Source organism: Merops nubicus, unplaced genomic scaffold (assembly GCF_000691845.1).
Source record: "Merops nubicus isolate BGI_N331 unplaced genomic scaffold, ASM69184v1 scaffold26042, whole genome shotgun sequence".
NCBI classification, from domain to species: Eukaryota; Metazoa; Chordata; class Aves; order Coraciiformes; family Meropidae; genus Merops; species Merops nubicus.
Genome location: NW_008593487.1, coordinates 19,986 through 39,899, shown reverse-complemented (window position 1 = coordinate 39,899; position 19,914 = coordinate 19,986).

Genomic DNA, 19,914 nt, shown 5'->3' with positions numbered 1-19,914 from the left:
GCTTTTCAGTGAAATTATACACCTGCTTCCTCTACTGTATTTGTGTAACTATTTTCTTTGGAACTGTAGGAGGAAATAAATGGTTTCAAATCAACAGTGAAGTGCTTGACTACAAAGAACTCCCTTCAAAAGTGAAATACCTTCACTTTCCTTTCTCAAATAAATAAAAATCAAGCATACTTTATCTTGTTACATTTTTTAAGTTTTATTTTATTTGTTTGTATAAATCTAAAGGGATTTCCATCTTGGGTCTTTTATAGGAAAATGATTATTAGTATTGGACCCTTCAGATTAGATTACATGAAGCACATGGTTTAGGGGTGGACTTGATAGTGCTAAGTTAATGGTTGGACTAGATGATCTTGAGGGTCTTTTCCAACCTAAGTGATTCTGTGAATTATGTTGGAAAAGATTTACTGGATTTATTCTCATCTGTTGCATATCTTTGCTATGACGATGTAAAAAGAAATGTTTTCCTTTAGGGATGAGCTCCCTGGATGAGAAGAGGCAATACAGCTTATTTTTTCTGCAGTGACGCTGTGGGGCAGTAGCTTTTCTTCTTCAGTGACTCCTTACCTAGAGTATCCCAAAAATAGACTCGATAGCATCTGTTCTCATGCTCTGCTTAACCAGGACATTAAGGAATATAATTAAAACATAATAGTTTTTACTGGCAAAGGCTCCTTAATTACAATGCCTGCAGATATTTGATCTTCAAATAAGCTTATATATACACACAGATCAAATGTTTGAAAGTGTTGGACACTCATTTGTTTTCATTATTCTTATTATAACTACAGTATTGAACGCTCCTGATATTGTTTTTTCTAGATTCCATTGGCAGTTCATTCTTCTGCAGATCTGACCTATAAGGACAGCTTTCCTCCATCCTCTTACAATGCTGAATGTGCATACTCTTGCTGTAAGTGTATCTTTAGCATTTGCAAAAACTTGATGCTTTTTCTGTGTGCTTTGATCTGTTATAAAAACTTTCTATTAAAGTCTGTTCCTTCAGTGTTATGCTTTGTAATACAATGCTTTCAGCAAGCTCCTGGAAATAACATAATTTTTAAGATTTCTGTCAGTTTAGCTCTACTTCACAGCTGTCTTTTGGTAGATTCAGAGAAACATTTTCCAAGTCCAGAATTCGTGAAATATTTTATTCTTACTGACAAGCCAGACCAGGTGTGAATTATATATCAATACAGGAACTATGTTTTATGTACCTGATACTCTCCCTAGCTCAGTAATTGGTCTGACTTCCGCTTGCTTTTGATCAAGGCATATTATTAAATGTTAAAGCATCAAAATTGTTTAATTATTGGAACAAAAATCCATCACAGCTACATAAGAATGTTCTTTGTTTCATTAGAATAAAGTTAATTTATTTTTTTTTTTTTAGGGAAGCTTGTCTTCATAAACTTGTTTTTTGGTTAGAATAGGTTTGTATGCTTATATTGTAAGAAAGTGTCCTGTATTTGGGGAATTATTTTTTTTTTTTTAAGAAAATACTGTTATAAACATACATTAGTATTTAAGTTTTTTTGTGGCTGTAACATGTTAACTTCAAGGTTTTATCTTTGTTTAATACTGTTAACAAGCTTGTTCCAGGTTTGAGGGAGCTTGCATTCTTTACCAAAACCGGTATACCAATACTTCATTTAAAAGGCAGACCTTTGAATTATTGGAGCATTTGACAACCAAGGCATCAGTTAAAATATCTCCCCTTTTGCCAGTTGTGGTTGCAGACTAGTTTGTAGCTGATTAATATATTACTGAGGCATTTAAAATAATAAGGAAAAAAGATTTGGAGTAAAAATAATTCTTCTGAAGAATTGGATTGTTATTATAATGTTAGATATTTTTCTTTAATTCATTGATTTTGATAAAAAGTGTGGACTGTTTTAGATGTTATATGAAATCAGAGGGAAATATGGAAGCAGAATGGAGTTACTTCACCCCATGCTGCGAAGGAAAACAAAGGGAATTCACCTCTGAGCCAAAGTGTGGTACCTGGTTTAACTGTGCGTACCTGGTCAGGTTTCTAAGAGATCTTACTGGTATGCAGAGTATCAGAATACTGTCGCTGTTTTCTCCCCCTCCCCTCCTTTTCATTTTTTTGTAACTGATACACTGATTAACAGGAAGTCAAATTTTGCCTCCACCTATAAAATAAATCCAAACCAAATCCAAGTCCTTCCCTCAGCACAGACTGAGAAAAGACTCTTCTGCCTTGGGCTGGGGAGACCATGTTCATTTCTGACCCCTGCAGGTGGCTGGTGAAGACTTTGCAGCCTGGGATTAGATGACTGAAACAGATACCAAAAGACATCTGTCATGCTCCAAGGGGATTTTATCACAAGTTCAATAATACTTCACAAAAAAAGTGCTGTCAGCTTGCTGTAAACTTTATTATTATTAAAGACAAAACTGTACCTGCTCCGGAGGCAGTTTTGTTCAGCTTTTTTTCCACCATAGACTAATTTTGTTTATGGGTGTAAAAATATTTTAGTCCACAGTTGAAATTCAGGTGATTAATGTGGTATGTAGTTGGGGTTATAGCCTGGTTCTGTTCTTCTGTATGTACAAGTAGACAGCTGTCTTAAAATGTCCTGTGACATCTTGAATCAAAGTAATCTGGCTTTTTTTTTTTCCACATGGTTACTTTTTTACTCCTCTTAAATAAGAGACAGGACAGTCCAGAATGAACAGTGCTTAGGCATGGCAGGGTTTTGCACTTGCAAGGAGAAGCGATTTCAGAACTTGAGGCTAGTTGTTGTTGTTGTCATTGTCTTTCATTTCTTAAAGTTCATTGAAGGAAGTCTTTAGTGGAATGTAAGTGCAGTATCAACAGCATATCTCTAAACCAGAGGCCCTGTTCAAAATAAAGCCCGTCGTGTGGCAAAGCTGGAAAAAAAATGAAAGGTTTGCTGTAGTTGGGCATTGATACTTATTTGGCAGCCTTCCTGTCTTTTCTTACCTTGGCTGGTGTTCTGTCAGTCAGTGCACTTACATATGGATGGCTTAAGTTCCATTTATTCAATAGTCAGCTGAAAGTGTGGTGCATCAGACTGAAGGAGACCTGTGATATGTTGTAATAATGAAAGAGACCCTGACTGTCCCTTTTATAAACAATTCATAGCTACTCTACTATCTATTAAAACTGTGATTTTTAGATTCTGTTGAAGTTCTTGTCACTTTAAAAAAGAATGAATCTTACGTAATACCAAAAATTTTCATGATGTTTCTTCTCAAGGTTTATTATTTCAGTCTGATTCATTTCCTGTTTTCCTGCTAATGCACTGACAAAAGCAGAAACAAGTATCCTTCAACTATTTGTTTGTAAACCTAGAAAATACAGGATTTACTGTATTACAAGTGGCTGTGTCTAGCTGTAAGTGGTACAAAGATTTATGCAGTACTTCCCTCTGCCAGTCTCTGGTCACGTACTTGCTTCCTCACCCTGCTGCTTAGAAGGCTTCACATCTCTCTAGCTGGCAGTTCTGTTCAGATACGGGAAAGATGAGGTTAAGTTAGGACTACCTTATGTTCTTGTATCGTAACATGAAATAAGAAGATGCTCAGTAAAATTAATAGCAAAGTAAATTCTAATTTTAAAGGAGTAATTTTTTTGAGCTTTGTTTCATTAGGCTGTTGATCTTGTTACTGTAGACTTTCTTAAGAGATTCACAGCATTGAGAGAGATATTTGATACTTGTAGGGATAGCAATACATAAAGTGCTAGAACATAGTGGCAGAGAGATAAGCTTACTTTTTGGATTTGAAAGCAGTCTGACAAGTTAAGAGTTCATGTTTAGGGCATGGGAGTTTCTTTCAGCCTTCATCTGCACCATTGAGTGCTACATGCTCTGGAGACAGGCTCCTGTACTCCTGAAATCCAGTGCAACTGTTCTTATGCCCTGGTGCACTTTGAGAGTTGTCAGGAATGTTGATTATTTAAATAATAGTGTGTTGGTTTTTTTTTTTTTTTCTCATGGTTACTGATATCTTGAAATGTATTAAAATGTTAAAAGTGTAAGATTTTGATGTTTGACTAAAATGTAGAGTGACGTTTATACAATACGTATTAAAGGTGCATTGAAAGTGTGTGCCTTAAACAAATCTTAAATCCTGTTGCTTTCAAGCAAATGCCTGGAAAATTGTAAGCACTTCCAATAGGGTATTTTTTCATGATGTTACATTGCATGCTGTAATTCACAAATTTGAGTTAGGCGGACAGTTGGAAGTTATCAGTTTCTTCTACATAACATAATGGAATTAATTTATTAAATGGCTTAATTATATTTGAATTAAATTACAGTAGTATTTAAATCCTTCTCAGACTTGTATTTCAGAATTAGTTTGAATGATAGTGTAGCAGGTTTGATCTGGTACATAATTATTTCTTGGTTAGGGAAGACTGCTTCACTTTGGAGAAGCAAAAGCAAGGCCTTCAAGCATTTAAATTCTTTTTATTGTGAGCTTTTCTGTGTGTAGATACTTTGCTCCAGAAAATTTCATCTAAAAGAATCAACTGTTTTCTGTTATAGTTCATAGGGTTAGTACTAGAAATATCTTTTACGTTCTTTGGGATTGTTTTTGTCCTTTTTTATCAAGTCTTTGTGTTTCCTTGTAGATCCATTGTCTGTCAAGTATGAGAAAGGAGTACTCTTGAATAGCATCAAATACCTCCAGGCTACCATTACAGACCATGTATTTTGCTGAGCAAAGAAGAATTTGAGGGCTTTTTCTCCAGTGATGTCAATCTTGGAGGACATTGTACTGTAAAATGAGCAGTGGATAAAAGGAAGACACATAATCTTTTTGTTCTGGCATAGCATATGGATATTTGAGAGAGGCTACAGAGAGAGATGTATGAGAGGAAAAAGCATGCTTTATTTCGCTCCAAATGGTGATGGGATATTTATAAATGTTCTTAAGAATAGCCATGGTGATGAGACTGGACTGGTGTGCTATGTTTATTAGAGTACATGCAAATGAGTCCAAGTTGTGAAGTTATTGTGGCTTAATGCTTAATAGGTCAGACGCAGGAGGCCGATGGTTTGTGTGATCCCAGGCTGGCTATGAGATAAGACATTCTCATCTGGCTGTTGTCAGGCTGTTCTGTGCATTGTCTGTGTGAGTTTGGCAAGTCACATAATCTGTCTGCCTCAATCTCTGATCTGTGGAGGAAGAGTGATGCATCCTTTCTCTTCATGCTTTGATCTTAGAATTTACACTATATGTGGGAAGACACACATATGTTAAGCGTAGTGGAAATCTTGGTAGGTTTTGACTGGGGTGGCTATTATCAAGTAAGCAACAAAGAATTTATATTTTTAGGAATGTGTAGCTGTATCTGTATACAAGAACTGACAGTATCTTCTGTAAATATGGTTATTTACTACTTCACATTATGAAACTAGGCATGCAAGTTTTTTTATTGTATTAAAATGTAGTTGGTCTGAAACATTTGTATTTTGTGGCACAACTCAGATATTAAGGCAGAAAAAAACAGAAAACCTCTAATAAATATTGTTTTGATAATGCAGAGGAAAGGTTTCTTACTGTTTTAAAATATAATCCCTTACAACTGCTCTGAAAAAGTTACGTGTCTGTGGTTTGGAGCAGAGGTGGTTGTCAGTCTTTTTTTTTTTTTTTTTTTTTTTTCTCCTTAGAGAAGCCATGCTCCACCTTCCCCATCTTTATTCTTTCCCTGTGAAAACTTTGGTTTTGAGCATTTTCTTTAAAGACTGGTTGTTGTGGCACGTAAATTCCTGAATATTTCACATACAACCAGAGTTTTTCAGCCATTGCAGCAATTGGTGAGATAAATAAATTTTGTGTCCCAGCTGATGTGCGTTGATTCAGTCATAAGAGACCCAAGTGAGAAAGCAGAATGCTTCCTCTGCTCTTGGTTCTCTGCCAGGTCAAGAGGCTTGAGAGAACATGGGAAATGCCTGCCTCCAGCTCAGAGGTGGCACAGGGAAAGGTGATGGATAGATGCAACAGAGAGAAGTGTATGCCTTGAGGAGGTGTAGGAAGAAAAGGTTGCATGCTGGGGTAGAGGAATTGAGGGTGGTGAAGGCCAAAGCAACTGAAAAAGCTGGTTTTAAACTTTTTTAGATCAAATCTCCTTTCTTTTTCTGACAGCTTTCCATATTTGCTATTATTGTTCCCCTCCTGCCATACCTGTATTTTTGTAGCTCTCAGACTTGAGCATCTACAAAAGAAAATGGCAGAAGGAGAGAAGGGACTGTTCACAGGTGTTATCCTTAACTCCTGCTAAGTACTGGCCAACACCTGGACCAGCATAATGTCATGTGGGTTTGGTCCCTGAGGAAGGAAGGATGCGAAGGTTAAGTGAAGCTTAGCCCTGGATAGCCCTCTAAGCTACCACCCTGTGTCTGCTGTTGCAGAAGCATGGATTTATTCCAGTTTCTTGTGTTCCTGCACTGCAGTGTATTCCACAGCCCCTGGTTTGAAAAGCACTGCAGCAGACCATAGTCTCCTTGAGGGAGGGCATTCTGGTAGCTTTGCTTCCCTCTTTAGAAACTCACTGGCCAATATTAATCAAATCTGTTACGGGGATAGAAGTTTCAAAGAGAAACTAATTCTAGCTAATGCTAGCTAAGTCTTTTTGTTTGGTGTCTGCACATTTCATGTAATTTAGTAATTTGTCTAAGAGAACATTCTCATGCCCTAACAACAAAAAAAATATCATTGACATTTAAGTCACTATAGGCCACATCTACATTATTTGGAACGTGTTGGTGTATAAACTTAGGATAGGAAACGCTAGAGTGAGGAGTCCGTGGTATCCTCTTTTGTAGAGTGTTTGTGGTGTTGGGCAGGGCCCTTATATAGTTAGGTGTTTGTTTTCATGTATGCCCAGCGTTCAGGTGTTGATCTACAGGTAGCTGCTGTCAGTGCTCAGCGTAAGCTCTGAACCTATACAATCCTATACTGACACAGAACAGCCTTACAACTTTGGCAGCCTGCAATATGTTAACCTTATTTCAGGTGGCAGCTTTAGCCCTGGTATCTGATTCCCATTTTGCAAATTAGTAAAAATAATCTTTCACTGCCAAATTACTATGAAGATTTCACAGGAGTACACTGATCTGTTAATGTATTTCAAAAGATTCATCTAGTAAAAATATCTTATGGACTTGTATTTGTGAATCCAGTGTTGCATAATGTTGTTGCAATGCCAAAAAAACCCCGTACAATACAAAAATGTATGTGGCCTCATTTAGTAGGGAAATGAGAAATACCCACCTGTGGACTGAGGCCAGCTTCAGAAAAATCATTGTCTCTGTGATCATACAGGAAGTTCAGAAGCCAGACCTGGCCTTTAGGATGCTGTTATTTGGCTTGCTGCCCTTCTCCCCAAGAACTGGAAATGTAGTCTTCCATCTTTTCTCATTAGAGCTCACCTACCTGGTGCTGTGCTTGCAACTTGTCCCTGAAGTAAGCAAGCAGCTGCTTGTGTGGGAAGCAACTGGCCCCACTTAGTCTACACATCTGCATTCAGCACCTTTGGCAGCTGAATTTCTGTTGTGGACAGAGATGTCCTGATAATACTCCGTGGAGTATTTGATAATGTTGTATCTCAGAAGCAGATCATGTATTTATTGGGACAAGAACTTTTTGAGGGGCAGAAGAAGGATAAGATTGTCTGCATATTAGCACTCGAGGTGATTACAGCAGCTTTGCTAGGCAATTCCTGCCAGATATGACATGGCTGTATTGGAATTCTGTGTAGTATAGTTAAGTACACTATGGGAAATACTTGATTTTACATGAAAAACATCTTACTTAATACAAAAATGTTATTGTCCAGATTGTTAGGGAAAGACTTGGTAGCTTAGCTTTCCTGGTGTTTCTTGATACTGTAGACAAATGTAAACAATTTGAATGTGTCCTTATTAAAATAGAAAGTTAAAGCAGGAGCCCTTATTGTCATGAACGCTGAAAGAGAGGCATCATCCAAACTGATGTTTTAATTTCCTTTGTTATTGTGCCAAACTTAAGGAATTAGATGTCATTTGCACAATTTTACACCAAGCTAAGAGAGTACCTAATGAAAAGAGGGCAACTTCTAAAAGCCTGTACTTTCTTACTGTCCGAAGAACAATGTCTCACATCTTCCTCTCAGTAATTTCTGTGCCACAGTGTTATTGGTGAGGTAAAACTAGAGAACAAACAATAGCACATCAGTGTGTCAGTTGTAGACACTTGTGACTTCTCTGGTAGTTTCTTTCACTCTGCTCATTTCATATTTCGTCTGTTTTTCTCATTTTTTCCCCTCCCCCTTCTGTCTCAGCAGCACAGTCCTCTCGAGGACTGTGGTTCCAGAGGTGACTGACTGTGCATTTGGAGGACATCAAATAAGGAGAGGGATTGTACTCAGACAGGGAAAGCTGATAAGTTTATTAAGAACTTGCTAGTTGTTTCTGACATAACTCTTTCCTGTTCCATTGAAAAGCCACAAATGTAGCTGAAGCTGTTGTAATCTCTTTAATGGGGAAGTGTGGGCGGATGTAAACTACCCCAGTTATGTCAAAATTTAAATTTAAACCAAGTGCTATCTTTTTGAATGTAGCCCTTATCTTCCCAGTATGGAACAATGTCAGCCCGACCAGCAGTCATTTGGAAAGGCAGCACTGGCCTTACATTTCAGTTTGAGTTAAAGCCTGCTAGTTAGTGTAAGTAAATGACAGTCTATTGATGTGAGATGGAACAATTCCTTTTTGGACATAGTGTTGTTGTGACATGTGAGTTGACGTGGCAGATTGTTTTTCTGGTTTATTTGCATTCATTATTCGTATTCTTTACCTGTTTTGATGTAAGAATCTTTTTGAATGTGCCTTGGCCTTTCTGCTTCGTTAAATTCTGTTTCATAGCTCTCAGCTGTGCAACTATGATAGCTACAAGGTGATGACTTTTATTTGCTGAGTGACAACAGTTCTGCTCCTCTAAGGAGAATTCTTTAATAATACTGGCTAAATGTTTGCAGCAGACTACTTCTGTATTTGTGTGCGACTTTTAAAAGAGTGAGAAGTCATTTATGTTCCTTGAATCCAGTATTTGGTAGCTTTCAATTGGTGGAACAATTTTAGTGCTGAGCAGTGGGATTGCAAATCAAAAAGGTCAGAAATAAGGGCAGAAATGGAATGATGATATGAGCAGAAAAAAGACTTGAGGAAAAAGGAAGGAAAGAGCAACTAGAAGAGCTTCAGAATTAATTTCTGAATAACTTTTCAGTTCCAGTTTCTGATTTTGTTTTTAATGCAGTGTTAAGTAATTGGTTAGAGAATAGTGTATGAACCCTCCTTATTGAAAACATACCTAATATACCAGAAATGTTTTACATTTTTTTTCAAAGTGAATAAAATTTGTGGAGTTGTCTGCTGTTTTGACTCAGACTTGAAGCTTCCAAATAACTATTAAATCACAAAAATTTCTATTTTAACAACTTACCTATGTTAAAATGATCTGATTAAAATGTCTCACATCTAGACATTTAATTTTTTTTTTTTTTATGTTTTACATCACTTACTTTTGGGTAAAATTGTTAAATTTCAGAATAACTGAAAAAGTTAATCTTACAGTGAAAACAGATGTGTAGCTGAGGTTTTTGCAGGGGACTTTCATTCCTCAATAACAGTGATTGGGCCTGTTTTATTCTGTTTTGGCACCGGTACAACATATGATTCATTTTTGTCTCATGCTAGCTGTAGCAAGGAAACCATAGGCACACTGCAGTGTAACAGGGTTAGAGAAATACATTTCAAATTGAATACAAAACCATTATCAAGGATAGTTATTCATTCTATGGATGTTTCATCCTGTATTACAGAGAAGACTTGGGGAAAAAAAATGAATGTCTTGCACAGATGTTTCACCTTCGCTGTAGGCAGTTCTCTGCTGCCTGAACAGCGGAACTGCTGATAATTCTCCATTCTAGAAACCTTAACTAGCTTTGGAGTTTGTTTACCCAGGCTGTTTCCTCCCCGCCACCTCCCTGAGAAAACATACTGTGTTTTTTGAATTTGTTTCAATAGGCAGAGGTAAGGTCTGAGTTGAGACTAGAGCCTGGGATAACTGTGTAGTAAACCTTGCAGCTGAGGGAAAGAAGCTGTGACAGGTAGACTTGTCAAAGAGCAGCTGGCATCTTATGCAGGTATTTTGTATTGATCTGGTCTTGCTGGGAGATGGCAAATGCAAATACAGGTTTGTCCAGATCACAGTCCACTGAGTTGGAACAGAATCTCCTAGTAAACTACAGTTAATTCCAGGTAATGTTTCATAGTGTCATCAGGTTATCTAGGGGCAGACGTGTCCTTTTGTGAATATGAAGGTTGAAGCTCTTCGGGTTTAATTTTTGTTCGAATGTCAACATAATCTCTGCGTTGTCTGGTTTAGCTGTCAGGTGCTCATTTTTCTCCCAGGAGCTGATTTTCATTCCAGAATGGAGTCCTGTTGTCAGTGGCTGTGGAAGCTAAATATTGTTATCTTTGAATGTTCATGTGCAGGTTTGTAAAATCCATATTTTAAATCTGCTTCAGCTGCTGTCCTCTGAGGGTTCTTCTTTTTCATGTGGCACTTGCTATGTGTTAGGCAGAAGCTCTGATAGAAGTGAGAAGCCTTTTATTCTAAATGTAAGGGGGTAGCTGAGAGTAAGGTGTGAAGACAGCTTGCAAAGTCCTTGTGGGGTGAGGGACTGCAGAATGTCCTTTTGCCTACAGTCTCAAGTTTGAGGATCTGTGACATGACCCACCACACTTGTGAATGTGTGCCTTGCTGAGAGCGAATGCTACCTTTTTGAGTAAAAATTCAGGATGATGTTGTTGGATTAGAGCAGAGGTGTCCCCTGGTCACTGTAAAAAGCCGAGTGAATAGAGGAAGCCTTTGAGTTAGTTGTGGAGATGTTTTTAGTATTATTCTTTCCCCAGATAGCCAGCATAAGGTATTCTGCCACCACCGTGGACACGGTGTCTGCAGGCAGTTTCAGGAATCCTTTTAGTCTTAAGTGATCTATGGAGTATACAAACTGTTAGCTTTGGCTTCAGTTTCTGCTTTTAGAAGAACGCAGATGTTTCTTGCTGGAAGTATCTGTTTTGGTTTGGAAGACAGAAAAGACCTCAAGTGCACTGCTGTCTGCCCTTATTCTGTCTGGTCAGGCTGGGTGGCCTGCAGGGACAAGGTGTGCTAGCTGAGGGCTTGCTTGGCTTTCCTGCCAAGCAGCTGCGACCAGCCGCCATGGGGCAGCAGGCTGTGCATCTGCCTTGCCTGCTCTCTGGTTGCTGCTGAGTTGGTTGCTTCAGCTGACCTCTTCAACTCTTACCTCTGCTGCTTGTTCCCTTCCTGGTTCTGGTTGATACTGAGAATTTACCTGGAAATTGAGACAGTCACATGGAGAAGACTGCCTCATCCAGCTGTAGTCTTTGACTGAAAAATTGAATTTTTCTTCCCCCTCTTCCAGCTCTTTTGTATTTGTTTTCCAGCTCAGGAATCTAACCTCTGAGTTACATTAAATCTCCATTGTACTATATAACTACTTCAAAAGCATCTGCTGGCAAGAGAACTTTGACGTCAGCAAAGTCGGGGTGAGGTTTTGGCATTGCGCACATTCAGCCGTTCTGGCTGGTGTGGATCGTGGCATTGTTGGAACTGCAACAGACTTGGGGGCAAGAATCTTTGTGAGTGGTGTTTGCAGCCCTGTTATTCAGTGTATATCTTTTGTGCATAGAAAATGTACTTGACAAACTATGTATTGTCCCGTCTGTTTATTACAGACATTTCAGATTGTTTTGTAAATATTTGTGCCTGATGCTCCTGGCTTGCAGGATGTTGCTTTTAGCTCTTTAAACTGGGATTAAAGTAACAGTTCTTTGCTGGTGTTCCAAGTGAAGATATTTTTCAGAAGCAATCTGCATGTATTGCTCAAGGAATTTTTTTTTTCCATTGTTGACACTAGGTTTAGATAAGCAAGAAGAAAAGAAACTGTAATCATCTACTGCAATTTGAAATTCATAATGGTTAACTTGCAAGTAGAAAGCAAGCAAGGACTTAAAGACACTGTGTTTATGATCTTCTAGTGAAAGTGGTATTTTATTTTTCAGATGAACAGGGGATTCACTTTGTTTATTGCTGATTAAACAAATATCTTTGACTTGGAAATAAATATGAAAGCCTGTGTTATATTCCATTTAAGATACTTGTTTCATCTAAGATTTATCTGGATGCAGACAGCTGAGGAAGGCTATTTTTAGGGCCATTAGAGCAGAACTGTGGGTGTCACTGTGATAGGATTCAAAGTCAAGCTGGAGACTGCAGCTGATTTAAAAAATAAACAAGAAGCTTTTAGAGTGTTTACAAATTATTTACTCTGCTTTTCAAAGGAAAAAAAAAATCCTGACATTTGAGGACAGCATCTCAGATTTAGGCTAACAAGTACTCTTGGCCTGAGGCAGCATCTTCTGTACTAATTCAGTTTACTAAATGTGAAGTTTCTGTGGTCTAGGAAGCTTTTAAATCTGACTTAAGATGTTGGGGTTTTTTTGAAGTTTTACTAAAAAGGTACAGTTCAAGGCATATTACCAATGTTACTATTTAAAAACCACATGTATGATTTTACCTTAACTTGAAATAGCACAGGTCTGTTTAGGGGCTATAATTAGAAAGTCTTTAAGTTTTCTAAATAATGGAGAAAATAAGCACAGCAGCTTTTCTAGGAACTGCATTATGCTGGCTTAATTTTTTTTCTGTTGTGTCTGTAGTTGTAGTTGTTTGAAATGGATGATGTGTCACAGGCTGTCTCACAAAGGGGCCTAACTAGTAATGGTTCCATAACTGTAGAAAGAGCTGCTTCAGATGACATGTGGAAGAGAAAAAGTAACATCCAACAAAGTGTATTTAAAGATGTGTTTAGAAAGAGAATGTGAATTTGCAGGTCTTAAGTGCGGGGCGTGTGTAGAGGGAAAAGTGTTTGGGGAAAAGGCTTTGTAATCCCTCCTCGAAAGCATAAGGGCAAGGGAGTTGTTTCAGAAACACTGTGTTGTGGGCACTGGCAATGGAGGTGTAGCTTGTGAATTTAAAAGTCAGGAGTAGATGGAATAGTGTAAATGCGTCCTGACCCACGCTTGTTTTTCCCCTTTCTCTCAGCTGCTTGCTTAATGTGCCATGAAGCACTGCTGCAGCACTCCTCAGCTGGCAGAAGAAAGATCTCTAAGTTCTGTGCAGTTTTTTTCTGACTTTTTATTCTGCTGTTAAATTTATTAAGCACAGCAGGGAACTTGTGAATACTTTTTAAAGTTGGTGTTAAGCACTCTGACAATAGTGTCGCAGCATTGCCAAGGTTTCATCAGCACTGTGTGACCCAGAATGTCACCTGATGTGCAGGACTGAGGCCTCTGGCTAATGCACAGCAGCTTGCAGGGGATTTACAAACTCCCCTGCACTACTTTGTGCTTGGATGCCATTAATGAAGCTTAAAAGTTTCACAGGAGTAAGTCTTTAAAGCAAGGAGGGATTATTTTCACATTAGCTTTTCTAGCCATTTCATACAGCAGTTAGTAACCTAGAGAAACTCTTGCTTAGTCTCCAGTCTGTTACAGTTACACTATTTTGGTCAGTGAAAAATGTTTGGAAAAATTTCCATCAACCTGGCTAAATCCTGCTGTGTGCTGACACAGCATATTTTTTGGCATAGTATATGATGTTGTAGGTGGAATAACTGTGCTGGCAGAGTAACTCCTCCTGTTGGCATTTCCAGCATAGGAACAGCATCAAATGTACTTTACATGAGAAGCATTCAGCTTTTTCTTTCTTTGTGCTTTTTAACTAGTGTTTACATGATTCATAATGCTAGCGGAGTCTGTTTGTAAAGGCTGCTAGATCATTCCCCTTCTCTTGCCCTGTGTATTTTGAATGGACTCTATTTTTTCAGCCTGGTCTTTTAAAATTTCAGCAGGACTGAAAGAATCCTTTTCACTTAATGCTTTCCCCCAAAGAAGCATAGGGTTGAACTTTTCACCTGATGTATTTGTAAGCAAAGATCTGTGTGATGGCTAGTCCCTGTGTCTTTACCTTCCTTTTGTAATGTTCTCCCTTCGTTCCACATTAGGTTTAGGTTCGGCTCTGAAATAAGTTTCATGGTACTTCTGCCATTTCCTGACGCCAATGGTTTTTCTGGAGGCAGTGAGTGTTTCCTGTCTGGAAGCTGGAGGCAGTGTTCCTGGCAGGATGGAGTATTTTTGTTTCTCTGGCTAGACCTTTCCCTGTCTTTGTTTTTGTCTCTTTTTCTCTCAGTTGTTCATTCTTTTTCTGATCTTGGTCTATATTTGAAATTGAAGCAGTTTAACTAGAACTATCATTAAACAAAAACCACACTTGGTGATTTGAAATACATCCATGAAGGATTTTTCAGTTAACATACTGACAGAATAAATTGGTAGGCCAGACAGCAGTAGAATTGGGTGTGTTACACTAGGCTTTGCAGTTATCTTGCTTCTGGAGTGAACAGGAGTGGTTAGTTACGCAGGTGTGACTTTGTACCCAAATACAAAGAGAGCAGTTTCAGCTTCAGCTGTTACGGCACTAGCAGTAATAGAGTTCCCTGTCTGTATGCTGGATTTGCTGGTGCTGGAATGCTCTGGCATGGATTATTCACTCAGTAACCAAAAGTCTTCTGGAAGTTTTATATTGATTTCTATTTACCATACCTACTAGTTTATCTGTGGAGGCATTAAAATGAAACAAGATCAATGATCAGCAGCTTATTCAGTTGTCAAGGGCTGGAGATACTGGTCGCTTGCAGTGGCTTAGTAAGTTGCTGTGAGTTGTCACAGTGGCTTTCAGACAGTGACCAAGTTTTTATCCCATCCTGTGGTAAGGTAACACAGCCAAGCTTGGTCTTGCTGGAGAAATTAAAAACTCTTATGCAATTGCTCCCTTTTAGTTGCTTTATTTTAACCAAAGTATGTATGCATATCTGTTTGTTAATAAAACTGGTAAAACAGCACTAGAGGATTAAAAAGTATATGAATAGTTTCCAGCACTTTTTGTTTTGAGGCAAAGGTATTTCAAGATCAGTGCATGGTTTTGGTTGTAGTTTGGTTTGATTTTGGTTTGTTTTGGTATTGGTTTTTTTGTTTTTTTTTTTTTTCTCCCCTATCCTGAAAATAGAGCTTGGTTATGCCAGAGAAAAAAGAGCTGGAAGATTCTGCCAGTCAGCTGGTCAGTGATACTTTCCCTCAGTACAAGACAGAAACCTCTGGCTCTTGCTGAATTTAAAAATCAAAGGGAGACAGGAACTGAGATCTGTTACCTCCTATATATCCCCTCAAGTTGATGTCTCTCTGATATGCTGTTCAAAATTTGTCTGTATGGTCCCTCTGGAACTCCTGCTCTTGTTTCAGATCCCTCTACTACAATATTTGTCTCACCTTGTGTCCTAATACATTTTATTTGGTTTGTTGTTACAGTAGAGCAAACTTTAAAGCCTGCTTAAAAAAAAAGTTTGTCAGAATTCAATGTGCAGCCATTACTGTTTGAATGGGCAAAATTACAGACCTGAAATGACGTGTGTATTCTGGAAATTTGTGAGTCTTGCTTATTTTAATTTTGAAGCAGTTTCTCTATAGAAGTAATCTCAGCATTCACGAGTGCTGCGGTGTTTTCCACTTGCAGGATTTGTGACACAGGAAACAAAACCTGATATTATTTCACTGGTTGTATATATTTACTCTTGACCATTTTTCGATTTATAGTTGAAAATAAAAAGCAGCTGCAGGAAATTGAGGCATCATTCAGCAGTGGTTTTTAAAGAGTAAAACCATAAGTGGGGAATACTAGCTTTCAACTAAAATAAATGTAGAGCTAAAAACTCCAAAAATCTGCTTTGGGATTATTTTGCTGTTGCCAGATAATTTACTTTGTTTCATTTATGCTGATGAAGTATCTGGATCTGTCTTCTGAGAATACTTATACGGTATGAACAGAATTCATAACTACGTTCATTAGTTCTCCTATGACTGCCCCATATGATTAGGATTTTAAAGGTAGACTTTACAGTATAGTTTCACTGTAGGGATGGGAAAGATTTTAGGTTTCTGGGAATTTTTGTCTCAGACAAGTCAAACAATCATTTGTCAATCTTCTGAATGATAGGCTATTTTTTTTCATCTGACAAGTCAGGAAGAGTGCTTGTATTAATATTTTGTTTTAAACCAATGAGATGAGAACTTTATTTGGTTCATAGGCAGCTCATGCAGTTTTTAATTCCTTAGTGTTGGTTACACATTCCAGACCACTAGTCAGATGTTTTAGAAAACTACTTCAGCATGCGTTTATATGTATAAATCTCTCCACAGAGTTTGGAAGTGAAAGTACATGCCTGCCATTGCATAAAGAGAGTAAATGCATTCCTATCACTTATGCAAGAATAAAATGGTGCTAGTGTGAGGATTTCAGTGATTAAAGAATTAAAATAGTTCAAATCTCTGGTGGTGTTTTCCTCCTTTTCTCTCCCCGCACTGTTTCCACGACTTTGGTTTCTGTTGGCTGAGCCTGGCGCAGGCTGGCTCACAGTAACGCACCACGGTGCGCAGGATGAGCCTCTGGCACAGCCAGCCAGTGCATGGCTGAGCTGAGACTGCTCTGCTCAATTACAGAAGGGAAAATTGATCCCATTACTCTTATTTGCAACACGTGTAGGCCTGGAGATTCACAAATAGAAAGCATCTCTCTACTGAATTCTTAGCTTGGGTCAGCTGTTGCACTTGGTATACCCAGATTTAATGCTGCTGGTTTAGGAAATTAATGGTTTTAGACTTTAAGGAATTCTTGCCTGTTTGACATTTTGTTAGCAGGAGTATGATATGATGTGGGCCCTTAAGAGGGGCTTCATCTTATTGTGGCTGACCTTGTTTGTGAAAGTACTGATGAAACCTACTGAACATTGGAATCACAGAGGAAAAGAGCTTTCTCTCTGAAGTGTTTTTGTTTGATTATGAGTCATTTGGGGTTTGAAAAGATAGTGACAAAAAAACCCCAAAACAACTAGACTAAAGAAGGTGCTTTAAGTGCACTCTTTTCTTTACAAGCATTATCTACAAGAGGAACAGTTTTGCTGGAGTTGACAATCAGTTGCTCAGAGACTTTCATAATGAGTTGAGGAGCTTGCAGGACTTCCTTTCCTAATAGCAGCTGTCATGGACACATGATACAGGATGTATTGCTCATAAATTTCTAAGGAAGAAGCATAACTTTTTTTTTTTTTTTTTTAAATACGCTGTTGAAGAAGCTATCAAGGTTGGTTTGCCATGTGCTACATGCCATTGTGAATTTTAAAATAGAACATGGTATATCAGTTAACTTTTGGCAATTCCACAGTGTGTACTCTGCAGACTTCTGTGTATTTTAAATACTGTCAATCTTCTGACTTTAATGCCCGGTCAGTCTGACTGTCTCAGGCTTTGAGTGGCTTCATAGTCTGTCTGTTTGCTTCATTGTTTTACAAACAATATTACTTTGTTCTCTAAGTGAAGATAGAATTTCCAGATAATTGACACAGGACTTTAAGGAAAGATAAAGTGCAATCAGCAGAAACAGGGGCATGGTGACAGAGCAGTATGTTGATTTTTAAGAGATGAAATATTTCTCTCTCACAAGTGCTTTTCTCTTAAATTCTTCTGTAATAGAATTCATGAATATCAAGGGATTTTATAACATGATTAGAATACAGAGTAATAGTCTGGACATAAAGTTGATTAGAGAAACTGTAATGTTTTGCTTTAATGTTTGTTGAAAGGTGTTTTAGAAATAAATAGTCTTGTTCTTGCTTTAGTGAACATGCCAGTTGAAGTGCAGATTAACACCTGAAAAAAAAAGGTTTGCTTCTGGTGAGGGAATTGCTCTAACCTTTTGTCTGCTTTTGGTATCTAGTAATAGTCTTTTGCTTAATTTTAACAAAGCATTAAATAATGTCTCTAAACTGGTCCTAATGGTTGGGAGGCTTTACTAAATTAAGCTGACTCTGCATTATAGAAACACCCATATGTTAAGACAAGTACTTTTGATCCTGGAAGATCCTTGTTTCTCAGCACTGGTCTGCTGGCCTAGCTGTGTCAAGCTGGCTCCTCCAGAGGCTTTAACTTCCTTTCAGTTGAGGGATAAGGGCTCTCTTCTGTTCTGCTTATCAATTCTGTGCTGATATGGGCATGCCTCAGATGTTGTCAGCACCTTCAGTGAACCTCCTGCAAGCTCCTGTGTGAAAACAGTGAATTCTTGGTACGGTACTTGCAGGCAAGTCAATTCCCAGTCTTTTGGATTTGCATAAATTTACAAAGTGAAATTATTTCACTGAAGTTGTAGTGTCGTTTAAAGATTATATGTAAAGTTTGAAACTTGACATGGCAGATTTCTGAAGTTTTTGGAAAATGTCTTTAGATAGTTGTGGATTTGAGAGTTCAGTTTTTGAAATAATAGCTTTCATGCAGCTATTAATAGTCCATTGTCAATAAACGAGAAGTTAAGTAACTAAACGATCAAGTAATTTGCACACAGAAAAAGATTTACCAGTAGTGGAAGCAGTTCTGGTAATTTATGTAACAAATGGTCTATGTGCTCCAAGAGAAGCTGCTTATGTTTTATGTATGTGGCTCCTGAAATGAAGATGCCTTCCTGAAGAAGTGTCAGAAAGGGAAGGATGCTTTTTGCTTGGATAAGTTTCATGAAATGTAAACTGCCATAACAGTGCCCTCTTTTTCAAAAAGGAAAAGCCATAATGAAGTCAAATTTACATGAGTATATTTAAAAAGTTTTACACAGCTCAGTTTGAGTTAAATGAATTAATTAAATCACTTCACATTTTTGCAGCCTGGCATACTTTAACAAATCAGTGTGAACTAAGTATGTGTAGTCCATTTGAAGAGCTTGAGACATCTTCTGGCACAAATTCATTAACTTTATTTTATAGAATAAACTTTTCCATTTAATCCAAACAGTATCAACCTTTTAATTTTAACGTTTACTAGGATGTTTATTTCGAAGACATCAAAAATCCCCCCACAAATTCAGTTTCTCTTTACAGTCTTGTAAATGTTAAATGGAAAAATATTGCTATTCTTAATTTAGTTTTTGAGAGGAAATACATTGAAGGAATCAGAAGTTCACTCTAACTGTTGCAATTAAGCAGTTCACCTGTGCTTCAGTTACCATTAAAGGATTTTATTTTTCAACCTGGTGTGTAGAAAAGTTCTGCCAGAACCTTTGTTGTTTTGACATAATTTCCCTTTGTTCACTTCCAAGTTGGAAAGTGTGGTGTGCTCTCCCACCATGTACAGTGATGTGAGCATGGTTAGGTTTTTAAATGGAACATAGTGCTACAGGAGCACATAGCTGTCAATCCTCAAGCTCTTTCAGACTGTTCCTCACTGTTTTAACTTTCAGTGATGCCAGATTTTTCGTTGAACCTGCATGTGTAAAGCAGGTAGAAGTATGATTGTTGCTTTAAAATACTGTGTATTTGTGTTTAATTTAGGACCTTAGGCTTTTGTGTATTTTAGGTTTGTTTTATTCTGCTATTTTTATGGTTCTTGCACCGTGGAGTAAATGGAAAGGAAAATGTTGTTTTGAGGCCTGTTTTAGATGTTTAGAGGTACCTCTATGTTAACATTATTACTTATAAATTCTAGAATACTATGTAATTGACAGGAGGGAGGCAGAAACGTATTTCAGATCTGTGATGCGTTGTCAGTGGATGAACTTCAAGCTCTGAGTTTTTTGTCTTTAAGCTGGAGCAGAGCTTCTCAGAAAGCAGCTACAGAGTATGGATGTTGGGAATTGCAAGTGTCAGAGAAGGAAGCTCTTAGTAGTCAGTTTTGATTGAGAAATAGCTTTCAG